Genomic DNA, 16,724 nt, shown 5'->3' with positions numbered 1-16,724 from the left:
TAGTTTCTTGCTTCTTCTAGGGTATAGCTTGCCTCCTTATGTTGGGCTTTACCCTTTATTATCCTTTGTAGTGCTGGATTTGTAGAAAGATATTGTGTAAATTTGGTTTTGTCATGGAATATCTTGGTTTCTCCATCTATGTTAATTGAGAGTTTTGCAGGATACAGTAACCTGGGCTGGCATTTGTGTTCTCTTAGGGTCTGTATGACATCTGTCCAGGATCTTCTGGCCTTCATAGTTTCTGGCGAAAAGTCTGGTGTGATTCTGATAGGTCTGCCTTTATATGTTACTTGACCTTTTTCCCTTACTGCTTTTAATATTCTTTCTTTATTTTGTGCGTTTGGTGTTTTGACAATTATGTGACGGGAGGTGTTTCTTTTCTGGTCCAATCTATTTGGAGTTCTGTAGGCTTCTTGTATGCCTATGGGTATCTCTTTTTTTAGGTTAGGGAAGTTTTCTTCTATGATTTTGTTGAAGATATTTACTGGTCCTTTGAGCTGGGAGTCTTCACTCTCTTCTATACCTATTATCCTTAGGTTTGATCTTCTCATTGAGTCCTGGATTTCCTGTATGTTTTGGACCAGTAGCTTTTTCCGCTTTACATTATCTTTGACAGTTGAGTCAATGATTTCTATGGAATCTTCTGCTCCCGAGATTCTCTCTTCCATCTCTTGTATTCTGTTGGTGAAGCTTGTATCTACAGCTCCTTGTCTTTTCTTTTGATTTTCTATGTCCAGGGTTGTTTCCATGTGTTCTTTCTTGATTGCTTCTATTTCCATTTTTAATTCCTTCAACTGTTTGATTGTGTTTTCCTGGAATTCTTTCAGGGATTTTTGCGATTCCTCTCTGTAGGCTTCTACTTGTTCTCTAAGGGAGTTCTTTATGTCTTTCTTGAAGTCCTCCAGCATCATGATCAAATATGATTTTGAAACTAGATCTTGCTTTTCTGGTGTGTTTGGATATTCCATGTTTGCTTTGGTGGGAGAATTGGGCTCCGATGATGCCATGTAGTCTTGGTTTCTGTTGCTTGGGTTCCTGCGCTTGCCTCTCGCCATCAGATTATCTCTAGTGTTACTTTGTTCTGCTATTTCTGACCGTGGCTAGACTGTCCTATAAGCCTGAGTGTCAGGAGTGCTGTAGACCTGTTTTCCTGTTTTCTTTCAGCCAGTTATGGGGACAGAGTGTTCTGCTTTCGGGCGTGTAGTTTTTCATCTCTACAGGTCTTCAGCTGTTCCTGTGGGCCTGTGTCTTGAGTTCACCAGGCAGGTTTCTTGCAGGGGAAAAGTTGGTCCTACCTGTGGTTCCAAGGCTCAAGTTTGCTCGTGGGGTGCTGCCCAAGTCCTCTCTGCGGCGGCAGCAACTGGGAAGATCTGCGCCGCTCTTTCCGGGAGCCTCCGTGCACCAGGGTTCCAGATGACGTTTGGTGTTTTCCTCTGGCGTCTGGATGTGCACAGAGTGCAGTCTCCTCTGGTTTCCCAGGCGTGTCCGCCTCTCTGAAGGTTTAGCTCTCCCTCCCACGGGATTTGGGTGCAGAGAACTGTTTATCCGGTCTGTTTCCTTCAGGTTCCGGCGGTGTCTCAGGCGCAGGGATCCTGCCGCTCCTGGGCCCTCCCCCACGGGAACCCAGAGGCCTTATACAGTTGCCTCCTGGGCCAGGGATGTGGGCAGGGGTGGGCAGTGTTGGTGGTCTCCTCCGCTCTGCAGCCTCAGGAGTGCCCACCTGATCAGGCGGTGAGGTCTCTCTCCCACGGGGTTTGGGAGCAGAGAGCTGCTGCGGGCCGGGATCCGCGGGTGTGGGACCTCCGGTAAACACAGGAAGTGCCCGGTCCTAGAGGAATTTTGCCTCTGTGTGTCCTGAGTTCTCCAGGCAGGTTTCTTGCAGGGGAAAAGTTGGTCCTACCTGCGGTCCCAAGGCTCAAGTTTGCTCGTGGGGTACTGCCTAAGTCCTCTCCGCGGCGTCAGCCACCGGGAAGATCTGCGCCGCTCTTTCCGGGAGCCTCTGTGCACCAGGGTTCCAGATGTCGTTTGGTGTTTTCCTCTGGCGTCTGGATGTGCACAGAGTGCAGTCTCTTCTGGAAAGTAAGTCTTAATGGTAGCAATCTAGGATGTCTTGTGAGAGACACACCCAAGCAGCAGCAGCAGAAAAGGGGGAAGAGGAGGAGGAGTAGGAAGAAGAGGAAGAAGAGGAAGAGGAAGAGAAAGCGGAACAGAAGAGAAAGAAGAAAAAGAAGAAGAGAAGGAGGAGGAGGAGGAGGAAGAGGAGGAGAAGGAGGGGGAGGAGGAAGAGGAGGAGGAGGAAGAGGAGGAGGAGGAGAAGGAGGAAGAGGAGGAGGAGGAAGAAGAAGGAGGAGGAGGAGGAAGAGGAGGAGAAGGAGGAAGAGGAGGAGGAGGAGGAAGAAGAAGAGGAGGAAGAGGAGGAGGAGGAGGAAGAGGGAGAAGAAGAAGAAGAAGAAGAAGAAGAAGAAGAAGAAGAAGAAGAAGAAGAAGAAGAAGAAGAAGAAGCAGCAGCTGAGAGTGTGATTCGTCACTATTTGTGCTGAGATCCTAGAGTGAAGTGATTAATTACCTGCAGGTGAAATGCCCTGCTAAGGGGTAGCTGAGCTTTAAAAAGGAAACGATTCTCAGCCTGGCTATGTAAAGACTGGAAAGCCCTACAGGGTGTCGCCAACCTGCTGGGCACTAGGAAGATTAGCACTGGCAGGGGATCAGGCAGCTGTCATCAAGAGGACATGGGTGCACCTGAGTGCCCAGCCTTGCCGGTGTGCATGCACACACCTTGTTAGTCTGCAGACTGTACCTACCTCCCAAGCCACAGGACATGATGTCCTCCACCCAGCTCCCAAAGGACACGTCCTGACAGTGTGTGTCTGGGTGGACATCCTACTTCTCATTCCCTGAGCCCCGCAGGCTTTGCTTTGGCAGGAACTCCTGCCTTGAGGTATTTTTCTTCCTGGGCTCCCAGGGCTTCCTCTGCTCTTGGGTTTCCAAGTCCCCAGTACTGTAAGGCAAAATGAATCGAGTTCCTGATAGAAGCAGGTGGAGAAAAGTGAAGATTCATTCACAGAGCCAGCTCTCCTGTTTGGTGTCCCTCCTCTTCCCTTTCCTGCACGGCTGGAGTTGAACTTGGGGTCTTACTCATGGTGGGAAAGTGTTCTACCGTTTGTGCCCCAGCCCAACCCTCTCCTGTTCTTAGAGCCTCTTCTAGTGATATCATGGCCCATCTTTCTCTCACAAACAGAAATACATGAAAACAACAGCAGACAAAACAAAGACCAAAAAGAACCAATAAAAACAAAAACAAAGCAAGATGGAGGAAATAAAACTTTTTTAGATCTGCTCCAACGCATACTTTCTGAAATTTACATAAAATCTTTTTAAAAAGATTTATTTATTTTACATATGTGAGTACACTGTCCCTCTCTTCAGACACACCAGAAGAGGGCATCAGATCCCATTACAGATGGTTGTGAGCCACCATGTGGTTGCTGGGAATTGAACTCAGGACCTCTGGAAGAGCAGCCAGTGTTCCTAACCTCTGAGTCATCTCTCCAGCCCTACATAAAATTTTAATGGCAGGTTTTGTTCGTCGTCCCCCTCCTCCAAAGACATTTTCGAGGAAGCATGGTGTGGCTTATCAGAATTCCACTGGATTTGATCGATCTTCTATCTTATTTATCATAAAAGATACAGCAGTTTAGCAGTTCCGTGGTTTGGTAATGTGCTTCTCTTCCGAGGGCTGGCCGGGTCCTGCACCAGCCAGCCCTGTTTGTGCTCAACCCAATATGTCTGCCTAGCTCACAGGGAGTTCTGCTGATATGCAGTGAGTGAAAGCAAAATGCTTCTACAAACACAGCATTCCACAGCGGCGAGATTATCTCCTGAAAGGCTTAAAAGCCCAGCAGATAAACTACAAATGGCTAGACAGCATGGAAGCTCGGGAGCCTAAGAGCCACAGATGTCCCACGGATGGTACACAATCATTCCTCTCGGCTACAGGTCACATGCTGGACTGGGGTTGCGTGAATCATCCTCCTCGGCTTATCCTATGGGAGGGGAGGGCTGCTCTTTTAGCTTAGCAAACAATGGCAGACGAGATGGATTTTTTTTTTTTTTTTGTTCTTTTTTTCGGAGCTGGGGACCGAACCCAGGGCCTTGCGCTTCCTAGGTTGGATTTTTAATATATGAGTCTCCGGAAGTGCCACTCCTAGAAAAAAAAATTGGGGAGAGAAGGTTTTATTTATGTCTAAATCCAACCAAGAAATAACCACCGTGCAACAGCTTTAAAACGGCATGAAAATGAGCCGTCAGTACTTGCTTCTCATTAAGATGCATTTCGGAATGCCTCCCATTGTTCTCTGGGCACTAATGAATCCATATTTGAAACGTGCGCGCAGAAGCATCTCTCTCGCTTCCGAGACAATCGCTGTAAACGGCACCATTCTGCGCTCTGCCTAAGTGGAGTACGATTATTACCAAACTGCACAGCCTTTTTATCTGTACCAGCGCCGCAGGAAATCTCACTGTGTGTGTGACCTGAATATATACTACCGAGTGGAAAATTCCGGGAGCGCACAGCAGCCCAGAGCACCCAACAGCTACTTTACTTGTCTGCTTCATCCTATCCGGGCCCCACCCACCCACCCCGCCCCCACCCCCACCCCCACCCTCCAACACCCCAGTCACCAAGCACAGGGGATTACTGAAAACTCTTTTCCAAATCACTGGGTCTCTTCACAGTGCTCTGTCATTTTCACCTACCAACATGAATTCTTAAGCGGCATCATTCAATTGCTACGGTTCATCGCTGAAGAATGTAAATATTGAAGGGATTATGAGACTGTATTTTCCAATGGCGCACACTGAAATGGCTAGCTGAATGTCAAGTGCTGACGTCACAAAGTAGCCAAGTAAGACAGTCCTTAGTAGGTTAAATCAGAGCTCACCATCAAGGACCGCAAGGACCTTTGAATGCGCTGACTCAGAAGCGCTTGGCTGGCGGAATGTTCAGAGCGGAAGGAAGTTCCAGTTGCTCTCTCACCTCTCAGCTGGTCTCACAGGGACAGACGGTTGGAGGCAAGGAGACACAAGGTGCGGTCTGCAGATCGTTGGAGGAGATAACGTGTCCAATTAGGATCCTGTTCAGGCTTCAAGGACGACTTAGAAAGTCACCCTCACGCACAGCTGTCAAGAACTTGTAGATGGGGGCTGGAGAGAAGGCTCGGCAGTTAAGACCACTTACTGCTCTTGCAGTTGACCTGGATTCTGTTCCCTGCGCCCACAGGGAACCTCAAACTGCGTTTTAACTCTACATCTGGGGGATCTGATGCCCTCTTCTGGCTTCTGCAGGCACTGCGCGCACGAGGTACACATAGATGGGCAACATATTTATACACATAAAATAAAGTAAACCTTTTTGAAATTTAAGACCTTCTAGGCAACAAAATTCTTTGTTACCTACATCAGCCAGGACCTGCCTCGTTCTCTTTCTTCTCTGGCTTCATTCCTACACACATGCTCACTGCCTTCTCTTCCTGAACACTCCACTCCTTTAAGTTTGAATAAACACTAAACTCCCCCCATAGTGTAGGGCCCTTGCTTACTTGGTCTTCAGTGACCGGTACCATTTGGGGAGGCTTAGGAGGAGTGGCCTTGCTGGAGGAGGTCACTGGGAGTGGGCTTTGGAAGTAAAAATCTTCACACATTTCCAGCGTGCTCTCTCTGCTTGCCATTCCAGATGTGAGCTCTCAGATTTCTGTTCCCACTGCCATGCCTTCTCTTTGCCAACATGGACTCTTACCCTCTGGAGAGATAAGCCAAAATAAATGATGGATTCCACAAGCTGACATTAGCTGTGACATTTTTATCGCAGAAACAGAAAAGCGACTAACCCAGTCCCTAATCACATCCTAAATTCTATCCATTATGAAATGTATATTCTTAAAAAAAAGTCCTTTTATAGAATTATCAAATCCAATGGCTTTGAGTAGAAGTGTGTGTCACCCAGAATGTGGTCTCATTTGTGTATAATTGGGGGGTTTTGAAGCAGCTTAAAACCCAATTAGATACAATTAATGCAGTTGCTTTTATTTACATAATTTGTCCTTGAAGAGAAGACTTGCCGGCTACCTCATGTAGGCTTGTGGGTTAGGGAGGGGATGCTAGTAGGGAAAATGACTGACAGAAGAGATGGGGGATGGCTCAGTGAGACAGCTCATGCCTGTCGTGCAACCATTGAGAACCCAAGTTCAAATTCAAGACCTCTCGCACGGTTGTGTGCGTGCAACCCTGGTACTATTGGAGGCAGAGACAGGAGGATGACTGGGGTTTGCTGCTGTCCTGGCCTAGCTCCACATTCAGTGTGAGACCCTGCCTCAGGGGAATCAGGTGGAAAGTGACAGAGAAAAGCACTCGATGTCCTTCCCTGGCCTTGATGTACATGCATGCGCATGCACACCTGCACACATACAGACACATATGCCCCACACACCAACCAAAGAAATATATATATATACATATATATATGTGTATATATATATACATATATATATGTGTATATATATATATATATAATTTCCATGTGTGTGTGTCATCGTGACAGGGGAAGAGACTCATGATCTAACAGCAACTTTGATGCTAACACTTCTGTCAGGCTGAATACACATCGCCAGAAGCTGTGGAGGGTTCTTCTGTAGAGCTGCCTGTATCCAGTCAGCTGGTACCTGATGGGAGACAATGTATCTAAAAGTCAGACTTCTGAGTCTCCAAGATGTCCTCCATATACCACCTCACGTAACAGTGCATCTGACTCCTGAAGATTGGCTTCCTAAGAAGTCAAATAGGCAACCGAATATCAGATGGCAAGCAGGTAGATGAACATTTGATAGTCACCAATATATCCATTTTACATAGGTGACAGCATATAGGACAGACTGGTCTCTTCCCTGATGTCCATGTTCAACTCGGCCTCAGCATCCTTGTGGAGGTCCTTGAGGGCACTGACCTCTGACCTCTTTCCTGAAATAATACTTTTTCCTTAGTTATGCCAATGGAATCACTGATCACACAAGTTATGGCTTTGGTCTTTGTCTTAGTTAGGGTTTTACGGCTGTGAAGAGACACCATGAGCACAACATCTCCTATTAAGGAAAACATTTCCCTGGGGTGGGCTTACAAGTCAGAGGTTGAGTCCACTGTCATCGTGGAGGGGTGAAGTGGGAATTTTTGGTTTAGTGGGAGAATCAGTTGTGATCTTTTCCTAGGAACTGCCTTATGAGACGCTGTTTTGCTGAGAACGGACACACGGGTGTTTTCCTGGAAGCTGCCTGGTGAGGGGGCATGTGATGCTTTGCTGGAGTGGACACTTGAGAGGACACGTGATGTTTGGAAAGGGTGTACGTATAACCCAGCAGACGGTGGACAAGGCTCTGACATTGGTTTGCCTCGCTACTCTTTGCTGATTGTCTGTCATGACCCTGTAGAGAGAAATGTACCGAAGAACTCCCAGTGAGATTTCTGGCTGCCTCTTGTTGCTTCCACAGACTAGTGCAGATTTATTTGTAGAGCCTTGAGGTTTATGGTTTATCCTGGATGGAGCTGGTGCTCCACATTTGCATTTGGTGTTTGCCAAGTGGACTGGACTGCTAACGATGAAGACTGGAATCACCCCAAAGAACTATTTCTAACCAACTCCACAGCCCCCATTTCTGATTAACCTTTCTTTTCCCTCTCTCTGGAGAGTGATGGCTAGAAGGGATCCATAATTAAAGTAGGATTTGAAAAGGCTAAGCCTGCAGAGGGAATCGTGGCGGAATTCAGGTAGACAATGTTGCCGGAGAAGGAGCTGGGAGTTGTTCTTGGTCTGCAGGCAGCAGGAAGTGAACTGGTTTGAGCTTCTGAGAGGACTTTCCTAGTTCATTCATGGCTTGTATTTGGGATGCTTATATCGAGTGCCTTTCTCTGTCACTTTCCACCTGATTCCCCTGAGGCAGGGTCTCTCACTGAATGTGGAGCTAGGCTGGCACAGCAGCAAACACCAGCCATCCTCCTGTCTCTGTTAGTTTATGAGGTGTTGGTTAATTACATGAAAAGGCTTTGGCTTAATGATTCTCCTTATAGTTTTTTTTTTAAGATTTTATTTTATATATGTGAGTACACTGTAGCTGTCTTCAGACACACCAGAAGAGGGCATCAGATCCCATTACAGATGGTTGTGAGCCACCATGTGGTTGTTGGGATTTGAACTCAGGACCTCTGGGAGAGCAGTCAGTGCTCTTAACTGCTGAGCCATCTCTCCAGCCCCCCTCCCCACTCATACAAAGTATTAACACCATATTATTGGTCACTTATTGAGCATTATCCAGTATTTCCATGATGATTTATTTACAATTTGTTATCAATGACTTGTTTCTAAATTGAAAACAAAAACCTGTCAGGAAAAAGGCTAACAAAACAAAACACTCAAACGAACAAACATTTTAAGCTCTTATTTTAAGTCAGGGGAATGCTCGATTTTTCACGACAGGAAAGACCCATGCATCATTCCTGTTAAGCTCTCGAACTGTGAGGGACCCAGAGTAATAATTAAGGATAAGAAAGCCAACTGGGACCTTCACAATCGGTTGTTCCAATATCATGGGAAAATTACAAATAAACAACCGTAGCAACTTCTGGGGTGACTTCTAAATGTCCCTTGGCTCTTTACAACTGTCCCAGCATGATAGTCATTTATATTCAAAATACTCTTACTCGCTAAGCCAAGAAGACAGAGGAATATGCATGAGAATAAATATAATAAGGGGAAATTAAAAAAAAAGAATTCTGGAGTTTAGTTAACTCCTTGTAAGAATTGGGGGATAACTCCTAATAAAGAGGGGGTGAGGAGAGGAGAGAGCCAAGAGGGGAGGGGAGGGGAGGAGAGGAGAGGAAGGGAGGAAGAGAGAGGAAGGGAGGGAGTTACTAGAGACTTCCTATGCTCAACACACTGTGGGAAGGGCACTGCCTCTTAGAGACCAAATACCCAACAGCTCTAAGCTTTAGGAAGCTGTAGGAGCAGCAACCTGCTTCCCTGCTGTGCCCACTTCCGGGTCCATGGCCGTCCTGGCAGAGCTAGTTAACGAAGCCACTCCAAGAGCCAAGGTTTACTTATGATGGGTGAAGGCACTGGCAGGAAAAAGGAAGTTGACCACAGTGACCCCCATCCTGGGTCAGAGACTTGGACAGAAAGGAAGGGAACTGTTGCTGGTACTTCTACCTCTATCACCCAACACACGCAGACACGCACGCACGCACGCACGCATGCACGCACGCACGCACGCGCGTGCGCCCTCCTCCACCCCCGACTCACACTCTTCCCGAGCTACACCTTTTTCAAGGCTGCACCTCACGCTCATCCATCCTTGGCTTTGCAGCTGGAGAGTGCTCCTGAGACCGAGGACACATCGTGGCTTCAGGTGTTACTCAGGACATCCACTGGGTGACTTATCTCTTCTGCCTGAATCACTTCCTCTAAGTGTCTCAGCGACCCCGTGCTACCAGGAATTGCTGGTTTGGGAATTAAGATGACTTGGACTCTAAAAATTCTGGGAGACATCTATAGAGGCTTGGATTTTTCCGTCTTCTATCTTGGGTTTAGTCCAATTTTGTAATGACTTTCGGCTCTCCCGACGGTGTTCCTTCTGCCACTTAAAGTTTATGGATGCTTTTAAGTAAATTTTTCATAGACTGAATGTGCAATATGTTCACCAAATCCATCAGAAATTAAAATTTACGGTCTTTAAAAATGTTTAATTACTACTCGTAATAAAATAAAAAACAGAAAAATTAAAACGCATAATTCCGCCGTCCAAGAATTAGTATTTATCTATTCATGTTTGTATGTGTAGGCAGATCCGTGTGCGGGTGCACATGTGTGTGTGTACATTTATTTTATTACTTACTAATGCCTGGTCTTTCCATTCATGCTAGACGGCTTGACTCAGGGATCAGTCTCTGTCACTGAATCCTGAGATGACAGGAGGCCACAGTGCCAGCCCAGGCTTTCTGTGGGTATAGAGATTAGAACTACAGATCTCACCCTTGTATGGTAAGCACTTTGCCCACTGAGCCACCTCCAATTGTATTTGTTACGTAGCTTTTCAGATTTTTTCTATACACATATCCATATGTTTTCTAATGTTGAATACATATGTATTTTAAAGGTAACCATAACAAAATCCTAACCATCTTCCATTTTTTTCTTGCATCAATAAATATTCTTTTGCAATATCATCTTCAGTGGAATTAGGAGAGAAGTCACACAGAGATATCATAGCAATTTAAGTATCTTCTACATTGAGGGAGCTGTTTTCAATGACCCAGAGTTATGAATACCATGGCCATAAGTATCATTACCTACATACTGTCTCCTTAGGATTAATAGCCGCTTTATGATTAATTATGAGACATGAAAACATCGACTGAAGGATGGACAGGTTTTGAAATGAAAGGCAGAAATACTCTCGGAGGAGACCCCTTGCGAGGAGACATCTGAGATTTTGAGAGACTTGGAGGGAAAGTGTGGCCAAAAAGACACTGAAGTTGTCTTGTTTCCCGTGGATAATGAGGCAGCCAAAGGAATATTTGGTTTTAATATGTATTAGGTAAGACGAATCTGCCTGTGAAAGATGCATCTCAAAGCTAAAGACAAATACGTGCCTACTGGTGGCTGAAAGGACAGCAGTGTGCCAGGAATGTGGAGGGCACTTCAGTGCTGAGCTCCCAGGAGATATGCATATGTATGTATAATATATATACATTATACATATATATACATATATGTATGTATATACTACACATATACATATATACACATATATGTATATGCATGCATACATATACACATGTGTTATGTGTATATGTATACACATATATATGGGATACACACACACACACACACACACACACACACACACACACACACACACATATTTGGAATCCCACCCTATAGGATCTCAACAGTGATGAGTACAAGTTCTTGAAGATCTGATACCATAAGCCTGGACAAATATCTCTCTCTCTCTCTCTCTCTCTCTCTCTCTCTCTCTCTCTCTCACACACACACACACACACACACACACACACACACACACACACACACACACATACAGGGCACACAGCACTTCAAAAAACACCAGTACACATGCAAGATAACAGAGCTTTGGTTAAAAGTAAAGAAACGAAGGAGAGTTGTGATCTCCAGTTTTGCCTGTGAAGAACTTAGAGGTCGTCTTCTAACCTACCCAAGCGACTGGCTATACAATCCGAAGGCTCAAGTCTTCTGAAATCTCTTAGAGAAGAGAGCTCACAGCACAAACTCCCATCCTGAGACTATACGGAATCTCAACTTGCTGAAGCAGAGATCTCTGTGGAAACCAGGGCCGTGGTAGGAAAAACCACAGCTATGATTGATGCATTGTTGGGGACTCGGTGTGGACAGGTTTGAGGCTATGAGGAGACTGTAGGGGTAGAGGGGTTGTGAGTTGTGCCTGCAGGAGCACAGCCTAGTTCTTTAATGCATATCAAGGGAAATTTTATCCCTTCAAGCTAGGACATTGGAAAAGGATTTTCCATGCATCCAAGGGATGTTTTAACAAGGCCCTCCTTCAGAGGAGACCTCCAAATCAGAACCTATTGGGCCTGCGTAAAGACAAACTCTAAGTTCAAGATGCTCTAGAGTCTAAGTAGGAGAAAGAGGTGCTGAACTCAGCCTCCTCCAGCCTTCTGTTTGGAAAAAGAGAAACCTCTAACTCCATATTTGTAGCCATTCTGCCTCTTTTGGAGACTGGGGATTCAGAACCTCTCGTCATGACCACAGTCCAGAGGTCCATGCTCTCTAAAAGGTAGGCTTACCCACAGAACTGCAGACTCCCTCTTACCCCCACACTTCTAATTAAAGTCAAAAGGGCCTACATGCGGCTGCTTCATTAGCCCAGTACATCATGTTCTGCTATAAAGAGTAAAACCCACAAGGCACGCCGAAGGGTAAAATATGATTTGAAGAGACAGCAAGTACGAGAACCAGACAGAGCAGAGAGGTTGGACCTATTAGGCAGGAATGTAAAACAACTAAAATTAATGTGATGAGGGATCTAATGGATAAAGCAGACAGCAGACAGCAGACAGACAACTGGGTGACCCAGGCATTGAAATGGAAATCTCAGGAAAGAGTCAACACAAATTTCAAAGAATGGAAAGGAGGAGGAGGAGGAGGAGGAGGAGGAGGAGGAGGAGGAGGAGGAGGAGGAGGAGGAGGAGGAGGAAAAGAAGAACAAGAACAAGAACTAGAAGAGGAGGAGGAAGAGGAGGAGGAGGAAGAAGTAGAAGAAGAAGTAGAAGAAGAAGAAGAAGAAGAAGAAGAAGAAGAAGAAGAAGAAGAAGAAGAAGAAGAAGAAGAAAAAGATGATCACTGTGACAGAAATGAATAGTACTGTCTGTGATGGGCCTGCCAGTCAGTCAACTGGACAGAGCCAAGCACAGCCTCTGAATTTGAGGACCTGTGAACAGAAACACCCACACAACACAAAGACAATGGAGACCAAGGAAATCAAAGGCTATCTAAGAGAGGTGGGGAAACAGCGAATGGTGCAAACCACGCACGACTGCAGCACCAAAGAGAAAGAGACAATGGACTAAAAATAACATTGGAAGCCGTGACGACTGGGATACTTCAGATACCATGACGTGGTGCCGTCTCACTCAAACACGGACTTGACGGCTTGAAAATGTATGTGTGTTTCTGGGGGACACAAACCACGTAAACTTGGAGAAAATGAAAGTAGGATGGGTACAACCTAAGCGAAGTAAGCCACGGTGCCATGCTGTGAGTATTCAAATGAGAAAAACGAAGATAAAAGAAAAGTTATTAAAGCGGCCTTATCTATAAACACACCAAGGCAGGAAGTGTCTCCGTGTGCATAGGAAGTGGGGTGACCGACATATTAAGGGTTGAGAGTGAAATCCAGCACTAACCTAGAATTCTACATCTTTCAAGAGCACCTCCTGAGAAAGCAGTAAGGAATGAAGGCCTCATCAGCAAACAAGAGCTGAGGTGTGTTGCCTGTAGATCTGACTCGAGAGATGTTACATGAAGGGTTTTGGGAGCTGGGAACATAGTTTAGCTGGTCAAGTCCTCGTCTCATATTCAGGAAGCTCCAGGTTCACCCCCCCCAACCCCACAGCATATAAACTGGGTATGGTAGCCCCTGTCTGTAATCACTCCCAGTAAAGAGGGATAAAGGCAGGAGGGTCAGAAGCTCAAGGTCATCCTCGGTTACTTAGCAAGTTGGAGGCTAGCCTAGGCTACACAAGATCCCATCTTTGAGGTCTCATGTATATGTTTAAGTCTGGGCAGTGTGATCTAGAGTCTCCTCCTGGCTGCCTTCCAATCAAGATGTAGACCTCTCAGCTCCTCCTGCACCATGCCTGCCTGGATGCTGCCATGTTCCCACCTTGATGATAATGGATTGAACCTCTGAACCTGTAAGCCAGCCCTAATGAAATGTTGTCCTCATAAGAGTTGCCTTGGTCATGATATCTCTTCACAGCAGTGAAACCAAGACAGTCATTAAATATCATGACATGACACAGTCTCACTTGAAAATAGACTTATGGCTTACTCCTTGTGTACTCCAGTGCACACATTTAAAAGGTGTGGGGGTGGGGCATGTATAAAACGATATACTAAGAAAAGGAAGAAAATACATGCATGTAGAATACTCAGTTGAAACACAATACCAGGAAATGCGCACTGGTCATTCCAGCCCTCGGGAGGCAGAGGCACGAGGATGACAGCAGGTTCTGGCTAGTGTGAGCTGTCTGGCAGGTTCTAGGTGGTTTTGAGCTCTTTTTTCAAAAGCAACAATGACAATAAAAAAACATTTTAAATTCACATTAAGTGAAATCAAGTGAAACCAAAACCAGGAACGAAATACGCAGAAAACAATGATGAACTCAGTAAGCACTGACTTGGTTTCTCAACAGTGGCTTGGGAGTCAGTGTTCTGAACACACCTACGAAAATGCTAGCCAGTGGGGCAAAAAGAACACGTGACCTTGTGAGCAAATGGCGGTGGTGGTAGTAGTGGTGGACGGGAGGGGGGAGAAGTCTTAGTGGACCAAAGAAGGGTGAACTTGGGCAAAATCACTTTGTAAGCAGGTATAAAATTCTCAAATTAAAAAAAAAAAAAGGCCATCTATCAGATACAGTGGAGCCTTGGTTCCAGGAGGAGCTGGGGGGAAGGGAGTGGTTATGTTAAAGACATTTTAAGAAATTCTCAGAGAATAAAAACACTGTTCGAAAATAAACACAAACACTCAGATAACATCACGATCGGCAGTTCAGGAGCAAGGAAAGGACTTCCCAGCTAACAACACTCCTTCTCAGTATCCTATGGGAATCTTAGCTAACTCCCTGGGACAGCAAATCAGGGAAAGGCACAGGTACTGGAAAGGAAAAACATCCATTCACGGAAGCCGCAGCATCTACATAGAAAAGTCAAGGCATGGGGCGTTGTAATGCAGCGGAAGAAGCTTGTCTATACACAGAAGACGGTGGTCTCGATCCCCAACACAAACGAACAAACAAAACAACAGGCAGGAGGAAGGAGAAGGAGATGGGGGAAAGAAGGGGAAGAGGAGGAAAAGAGAAAAGAAAAGAGGATTCCAGGAGGGGCTTTTCTACTTAGTTTGAGGAATGTTACTAGCCCTAATGTCTCTGTTATTAATGAGATCCTGTTAGCCAATCAAGCATCTTCCAAAGCCAGCACTGCCTAGTCGACACCAGGCAAATGAGTACAGCAAGTCAATGACTGGGGTACGTTCTTGATGGTCAGATAGAATCTGCTAATTAACTTATTCTACTTAGCGACTGCAGCTCCTGGTGACTGAGAACCTGGGGAACACCAAGAATAGGGCTATGTATTTGTGCTGGTTTGGATAAGAATGGCTCCCACGGGCTCATATACTTGACTACTTAGTCACCGGGGAGTGGCACTCTTTGATGGGATTAGGAGGGATGGCCTTGTTGGAAGAAGTGTGTCGCTGTGGGTGTGCTTTGGGGTTTCAAATGCCATTCTCTCTCTCTCTCTCTCTCTGTGTCTCTCTCTCTGTGTCTCTCTCTCTGTCTGTCTGTCTGTCTGTCTCTCTCTCTCTCTCTCTCTCTCCCCCTCTCTCCCCCTCTCTCTCTCTTCCTCTCTCTGTCTCTCTGTCTCTGTCTCTCTCTGTGTGTCTCTTTCTCTGTCTCTCTGTCTCTTTCTGTGTGTCTCTTTGTCTATCTCTCTCTCTCCCTGTAAATCAGGCTGTGATCCTCAGCCACTGCTTCAGCTCCATGTGTGCCACGATGCTTCCCGTATGTTAATAATGAACCAATCCCTCTGAAACTGTGAGCCAGCCCCCAATTAAATGCCTCCTTTCATCAGAGTTGCCTTGATCACGGTGTCTCTTCACAGCAAAAGGACAGTGACTAAGACAGTCTTATCAATAGTACTAGCCAGTGCGGTTTATTTGCTAAGGAAACAAAGATCACTGAGGGTGAAATAAGCAATAGAAAGACTCAGGTCCAACATTGGTGGATGAGGATATAGAGGAATTTCAATCCAGCAACATGGCTGCCCTGGTCACATCCAAAGACCTAGATCTGTGTGATCAGCTGGAATGCAGTCACGCCACACACCTTTAATCCCTCTGGCTGGAATACAGACCTGCCCTTACTATATACCCTTAAGCTAAAGTTAGTTTATTGAAGGAAACAGCCATGTTCGAAAGTGACGTCTAATCGAGGGGCAGACAAAGTGATGGATCAGAGGAGAATTTGACAGTGTGAGTTAGAGAAGGGATATGGCCATTTCTCATGGCACAGGAAAGAGGCAGCCAACAGGGTAGCACAGAAAAGAAGGGAGAGGGGCAGTTTTTACAGAAACAGGTTGCAGATGGAAACAGAATGAGCTAGAGAATGAGAAGGAGCCGGAAGATTAGAACAGATCGCCAGAGTTAGTCTGAGGCCAAGCAGAGCAGTTCAGTGAGGAGCCAAGAGCATCCAGATTGAATCAGTCAGGAGGAAGAGGAGCCTGAGCTAGAGCATCTGAGTTGAGCCAGCCAGCCAGAGTTCAGAAAGGGTGAGCCCATTCATCATTTAGCCTCTAAGGCGACAATTACAGCAGGGATATAAAGGCGACTTTCACAGTAGGGATTTGAGTCTGGCACTTGATGCCTGGATCTCTGTTTGTAAGCCTGCCTTACACAGCCTCACAACAGTAGACGGAGCCCAGTATCATCTTCTCCGTTGCATATATAAAGCTTTTTATTCCAATGGGCATCAGACGGTCCTGTGAAAGAGATGATTCTTAGGCATTACTGTGACCTGTGGGTTCCGGAAATGTCGATCGGGAAGAGCAGTGCACAAACGTGCTCTGGTGACGTCTCTCTATGCACAAAAGGGGTTTCCGTGATCCTACCCTGAAGAGCCTGTACTCAAGTGTGTCCAGCGCCTATAACCTGTTCAAAAATGGCTCCCACCTCAAGTACTCGAATTCCTTAGAACAATTCAGAGACTTTAGAGAAAACCGGTGAACTTATCTGCCTGAGCTGATTTGAAAACAAAAGAGAAGAAGAATGGATTTGTTTTGTTCTACATTTACATTTAAATCTGTGGCCGATTTTGAGTTTCTTTCTTTTTCCCTTTCCTTCTCTTTT

The 16,724-nt window shown here is 45.8% G+C and overlaps 2 long non-coding RNA genes across 2 annotated transcripts; one reads left to right on the top strand and one right to left on the bottom strand.

The window, feature by feature from the left end:
• Positions 1–3,370: 3,370 nt before the first annotated feature.
• LOC120093726 (uncharacterized) lies at positions 3,371–4,950 on the bottom strand. Its single transcript, XR_005487390.2, has 2 exons — positions 4,759–4,950; positions 3,371–4,204 (listed from the first exon to the last, which is right to left on the bottom strand). It is a non-coding gene; the product is annotated as an uncharacterized LOC120093726 (long non-coding RNA).
• Positions 4,951–5,086: 136 nt separating this feature from the next.
• LOC134479781 (uncharacterized) lies at positions 5,087–5,843 on the top strand. Its single transcript, XR_010053525.1, has 2 exons — positions 5,087–5,362; positions 5,735–5,843. It is a non-coding gene; the product is annotated as an uncharacterized LOC134479781 (long non-coding RNA).
• The last annotated feature ends 10,881 nt before the right edge of the window (positions 5,844–16,724 follow it).

The sequence above is a fragment of the Rattus norvegicus genome, chromosome 7, assembly GCF_036323735.1.
Source record: "Rattus norvegicus strain BN/NHsdMcwi chromosome 7, GRCr8, whole genome shotgun sequence".
Taxonomy (NCBI): Eukaryota; Metazoa; Chordata; class Mammalia; order Rodentia; family Muridae; genus Rattus; species Rattus norvegicus.
Note: the sequence above shows the minus strand (reverse complement) of the source record. Positions and strands in the feature narration are given on the sequence as shown.